A 6,393-nucleotide genomic window follows, 5' to 3' on the forward strand; every position below is an offset into this window, starting at 1 on the left:
ATGCCTGCACAGCTGCACCAGAGGTACCGAGCTGGTTTCAGAGTGGTTGTTTACAGGTATTGTACTAGGTTCAGAGTGGCAAGATTGTACAGCAGTCTGAACTTTCGGCCAACCATGGCTTATGCTCACCATTTTACTACTTGTTTTCCAGGATCGTCATCTTGGAGCATTTCAGCTTGTGGGCCTCGGAGTCGGAGATCTGTTGAAGAAGAATGGGAAAGCGCAACCCCAACAATGTCAAGAAGAGCATCTGGCAGCTCCTCTGCGGCTGTGGGTCGCCTCACACCCGCAACTAATCAAGATCGGAATTGTATGGACGACAAAGCGATAGGTCGCCAGAAGTTGCTTGATGTCGAGTTTAAAAAGTGTATGTGATTAGATATTGCTGAGTTGTTTGGTTAAACTGGTTTGTAGTCGTGTGGTTGTATCAGACTAGCTTCTCTCCTGCAGAAATTACGGAGCCATGTAAACGAGTTTCATGTGATGAGATTCAGAAATAAATCTCCCAAACTTGTTTTGTTTACTTGTCATGCGTGTGAATCCCTGCGAGATTAGAACCTTGTGGCACCTGGCGAAAAACTTTCAAGTTGAAATGAACCGCGTAAGTTTAGTTTGCGTCAAACATGGATTTCCGTTACGTGCACCATTAGCAGTGGTTGAAGTTGAACCGTTCCAAGCCGATGTGGAGACCTTCCATGCTTCAGTCATGGGAGCTTTGCTAGCCTTCAACGGACAGCCAGACACACGGACCATTCTCAGTATTTCAGTCTCCGTGTACGCGTACGATATGTGGCCTAACGAATTGTGTCACACGGGTGCCGACCAGCAAATCCTTGAATGATTGAACATTGAAGGCATCAAATCTGGGGGAGCCATGTTAAAATTAGAGGTAATAGCATCCTAGGTAACCTAACTTGCACGAAATGTGATGATTTAGTCCTAAACTTGTAAAATGTAACCCTATCATACCCTAACTTGCATTGTATGTGACGTTTTAATCCCAGATCAATCACAGCTCCACAATTGGCAGCCAGGTGGCTGGCCCGGTCAGCGCACACACTTTTGCAGAACCCCCTGCCGTTTTCTTTAATCAACCTCAGCTACAGCCATTTCGTGATCCCGCCGGAGTTCGGCGGCATTCCCGTGGCTGTCAGCCTTGACCTCCGGGGGAACGACCTCGCCGGCGTGATCCCGCAGGTGGGCTCGCTCGTCAACCAGGGCCCCACCGCCTTCGACGACAACCCGAGGCTCTGCGGGTTTCCGCTCAAGATCGAGTGCGCCGGAGAGAGGGAAGAATCCCGCAGACGAACAGTGGAATGAACCCTGGTGCAGCGGCGCAGGTTGGAAGGCCGCCGAAGCGTCGGTCGTCGCCCACGGTGCCGATTCTGGCCGTCATTGTGGTGGCGGCCATCGTTGCCGGGCTAGTGCTGCAGTGGCAGTGCCGGAGGACTGCTCGTCGGCCGCTTCCGAGGACTGGTTCCGGCAGGCGCGCCTCGCCGCCGTCAAATGGATCCTTGAAGTGAGCACTCACTCAGCTCCTCGCTCTCACGATTATTGGTGCGAGCATCGATCGATCGGTCACTGACGCCTTTGGAACCGGCATCTGATTTGCATTTGCAGACTCGGGGCTGCTTCGGGTTCGGCCACCGCACGGCGTACCTGGCCATCGCCTACTTCGACCGCTTCTTCCTCCGGCGACGTGTCGATGTAATCAATCACCGCACCGCCGCCGTAAAACAAATTTAGCCTCTCTGCTTCTTAGGAACGGGAGGATGATGTGATTGTGTGCGTGCAGAGGGCGGCCATGCCGTGGGCGGCGCGCCTCCTGTCCGTGGCCTGCGTCTCCGTGGCGGCCAAGATGGAGGAGTACTGCGCGCCGGCGCTGTCGGAGCTCGACGCCGGCGGCGTCTACGAGTTCTGCTCCGCCTCCGTTCGCCGGATGGAGCTGCTCGTGCTGTCCACGCTCAGCTGGCGCATGGCCGCCGTTACGCCGTTCGACTACCTCCCTTGCTTCTCCTCCCGGGCTCCCGGCTCGACCGGCACGACGGCCGCGGCGGCGGCGGGCATGACCCCGCCCGCGTCGCCCTCAAGTCCATCGGCTCCATCTTTGCCACAGCCGAAGGTTCATCTTCGTCCTGCACACCTTCTGAAAAGAAATCTTGCGAACTTTCTTGCATTTTGTCTGATTGATTTGCGCTGTGTTCATGCAACCGGCAGTGTGCTGGATTACAGGCCATCTACTGTGGCTGCAGCTGCAATCTTGGCTGCATCCTATTAAGCTCTACTGACCAAAGAAGCACTGGAGTCCAAGATGGACAATCTATCTCCATCATGCCCCATTGAGAAGGTTTCTTGCACAAACTAAATAAATAACCCTTTTGCATCACTTTGATCATAGTAATGTTTCATTTGGATGATGAAATGAGCATTGGGTTTGAACAACCTTTGTCTGTTACATTGATCAGGAGCATGTACATGCCTGCTACAGCATGATGGTTGGCGACTTGAAAAGCAGAATGAGCCATGGCAAGAGATCATTGCCACGTCCAGACTCCAATGAAGTTGCCACCAGTACATATGATTCTGTTCTTGTTGATGATGTTGCCGACACCGCCGCCTTCATCGCAGCTGTGTCGGAGATGAACAAGCAGATCAGACTGGCAGCTGGATGGCGGCATCGTGTACAGGGTCGTCCCCGGCCGCGGCACCGACGTAGCCGTCGCCGTCTCAGTGAGCCCAACGACGGCGATGGCACTGAGTCCGGGTGGCGCCGGCGCCGTGCCTTTGAGGCCGAGGCTGCACCCATTGCCTATGTTGCCACTGCCGAGCACGGAGACGCGGCCACAGCCTTGCATCCGCAGAAGAGATGGTTGCGTCCAGCGGGATTCCTCGTCGTATTCCGTGGCTGGTGTTCATCATTTGGTGGAGGCTCAGGACAGAGTAGCGCCGCCCGCTGCAGCTCGACGGGTGGCACAACAATGAACGAGAGACCATGAGAACACTGATGAGGCCATGGAGTGGAGGCGCTCGAATGCGCAGCTCGGCGACATCGTCGGTGCGTAGAAAACCAGTCTCAGCGACGCGACATCGTCGCCGGTGGAACTGAGAAAATATTGATAGCGGCCATGCGGCTTCTACTTGACGACTCGGTGCGATGGCCGCGGCCGTGTGGCTTCCCTCGGCGACTCCACAACTCGGCGCGAAGGCGGCGACGGCGGCTTCCAGTCGACAACTCGGCGTGTGCGCTCGGCGGTGGCCACTTCCCTCGGCGACTTGGCACGCATGGACGGCGGCGGCCACTTCCCTCGGCGACTTGGCACGCATGGACGGTGGCGGTTTCAACTTGCCGACTCAGCTCGCTTCCGCTACTGCTTTCGTTCGTCGAGTCGGCGAATATCAGTTGCGATGAGTATCCGTATATAATCGTGTTTTCATAAAAACGTGTATTAGTAGTTTTTCATAAAACGCATATTCCTGGCTTAGTGGAAACTGAATCTTGCTAATCCACGTTTTTACTGCGGGGCCCAAACATGGTTTAAATTTGTTACACGGTTATATGGGTTCACGGAAAACTAGTTCTGCGAAAACTACTTATCCAAAGAAGGCCCTAGTGTTGCACGGATACAACACTAGCCTAGTTTATGACTCAGACTTTGACACGACTTGGACTACAACACTAGCCTAATTTATGACTCAGATTCTGACACGACTTGGACTAGTACTCGTACATGTACTAGCTACAGGTAACGGCTAGCAGCCGGACTCATGCACGTAGCACTAATTGCATGTGGACTAGTTTTGCATCTAACTCAAACTCAAGATTATACTAACAGGCCCGACGGCTTCGCCAACTCCATTACCGTTGTCGGTGAGGCTGTCCATCGTTCAGGGCGCGGCGAGGGGACTGGCATACCTGCACGAGTGCAGCTCTCGCCGGTACGTGCATGGCTGCATCAAGTCATCCAAGATCCTGCTCGAGGACGAGCTTCGTCTGCACGTTTCCAGCTTCGGCCTAACCCGCCTCGTCGCCGGCGCGCACAAGACGGCGCAGTTGAGGAAGCTCGGCAGCAGCGTGGCGTGCGCGCTCCGCAGCGGCGCCCTGTCGGCGCTGTCGTACCTGGCGCCGGAGCTGCGCGCGCCGGGGGGCACGGCCGCGGCGGTGACGCAGAAAACCGGGAAAAAGCCTTGGCTGGTGGCTTTCTTGGGGTAACTTGCACTGACTGCACAAAAGTGCGGGTTAATTAGGGGAAAAGGCAGGTTTTTTTTTTTGCAAAAGTGTGTGTGCTGACCGGGCCAGCCACCTGGTTACCAATTGTCGTCCTCTGATTGGCCTGGGACTAAAACATCACATGATGTGTAAGTTAGGGTATGATGGGATTGAGTTTTACAAGTTTGAGAGTAAAATGTCACATTTTATAAAAGTTAAGGTACCTGGGATGCTATTACCTCTTAAAATTATAAGTTATCAATCGTGGTCATACGCTCACACTGACTGACAGACAGCGTCACACGAAAGCGTCAGAATTGTTAAAAGGAAAAAGTCAGGTCATCCCGAGTCCTTCAGAAGTCATTGTCAGTTAGTTTTCATTTCTAACACTGGTCGCTGGTCAAGCACCGGAGAAAATAAAGTAGCCAGCGTGAGCAGAATATACTTGGCAAGATTTAGCAGGCATCTTTCACTGAACATTCTATGACAAGCGCAAACTAAGTCCAATTTAGCTTTTTTATTTTGTGATTGTTCATGTACTTTTCCAGGTACGTGCAACCCAAGTTTCTCTGGTACGTGCAACCCTGAATTTTCTTGTGGTTTCCCATGTTCTTTTCCTAGTAAAGTCTACTAGCTGCAGGTAAACTCCCAGACCGACATGTGGGATAGAGGTGCTAATTAACTAAGCGTAGATAACTGCTTTGTGTCGGTGTGAGTGTGGGAATTCTTTAAGCGCATCTACAGCCGGCATTCTATATTCATCTCAAACGTCCGGACAGGCCGTCCCAACCAAATTTCTTAAACGTGCCTCAAACGTCTGAATTAACCGGTATCCCTCATATCTGTCTCGAATGTAGGGCGGATGTGAGGCGGCCCGTGCATGCCCGGGCACGTACGCCACGTCAGTTGGCCCACCCCGACCCCACAAAATCCCCCGTCCGAAAGAAACCCTAACTCACACAGCTCTGCTCCCCGACACTCTCATTTTTCCAATCCGTCCAATCCCTAGCGCTGGCGAGCATGTCCAGCATTGGCAGCCACTCCGACGACATCTCCAGAGACGAGGAGGAGCTGGCGCTCCGTACCGCGCTCGAGCGCTCACAGGTAGATACGGGCGGCAGCTTCGGGTCCGGTGCGACACCACCTGTCACCCGTCACCGCAGCGCCAACTCCGGCGCCAGCCCTTCCTGCCCCGCGTGTGGATCTGCAAGGCCTGCCCGATCTGCTCCTCCCGCCCGACGGCCTCCTCCACCTCCGGCCGCTGCTCCGCGGGGGCAACGGTGGGTTGTAGTAGTGCCTGCTCCTTCTTTTCAATTTACACGCCGGCATCCAAGTTTAGAGTTTTTTTATGGGGAAATTTCCCAGTAATTAACCAGTCAAGTACATTTGTATCATAGAAATCGTGGTTAAATAGTACTTCCTCCGTAAACTAATATAAGAGCGTTTAGATCACTAAAATAGTGATCTAAACACTCTTATATTAGTTTACAGAGGGAGTAACAATTTTGCATCCTTGTGCGAGTTTATCACCTAGACAAGCAATCAATAAATATATTTCTTTTCCATTGTTGATTGTTTTTTGAGACAGCGAACTGCTCATACCAAGCGGTAAATATCTTTCTTTTCCAAATAAAATTATATGTAGGAATTAACAACTGGAATTTGACTTACACAAGCATGTGCTGCACTAAAACATTTTTGGACCGTCTCAGAATCGTTTTATGCTGACTATGTGTGTACACGATGCAGGAGCAGGACTCCCACTAATTAAGCCAAAGATCTCATTAAGCTATAGCCCCTGGTAGGTGTCACTGAAGTTTCTGCTGGGGTCGAAATTTCAAGTTCAAGTTCTGGACTCATGCAGTCATTCTTCACTGAATATTCTCGTGGATTTCAGGTAAGTTTTCATAGTAATCTGACGACCAGGAGTTCTCCTATGAATAGGCCCGCATGCCTGCACGGTTGCACCACGGAGCTACCGAGCTTGTTTTGTAGCTTAACTGATTCCAGAGTTGTTATTTTCAGGTAGGTTCAGAGTGGTGAGACTGTACAGTTGTCTGAACTTCCGGCCACCGTGGTTTATGCTTACCATGTTGCTACTCTTGTTTTTCAGGATCCTCATCTTGGAGCATTTCATCTTGTGGCCCTCGGTGTTGAAGAAGAATGGGAAAGCGCAACTCGAACAA

The 6,393-nt window shown here is 52.1% G+C and overlaps 1 pseudogene; it reads left to right on the top strand.

Moving 5' to 3' along the window:
* LOC123129694 (cyclin-D5-2-like) lies at positions 1–2,483 on the top strand (annotated as a pseudogene).
* Positions 2,484–6,393: the final 3,910 nt, after the last annotated feature.

This window comes from Triticum aestivum, chromosome 6A (genome assembly GCF_018294505.1).
Source record: "Triticum aestivum cultivar Chinese Spring chromosome 6A, IWGSC CS RefSeq v2.1, whole genome shotgun sequence".
NCBI classification, from domain to species: domain Eukaryota; kingdom Viridiplantae; phylum Streptophyta; class Magnoliopsida; order Poales; family Poaceae; genus Triticum; species Triticum aestivum.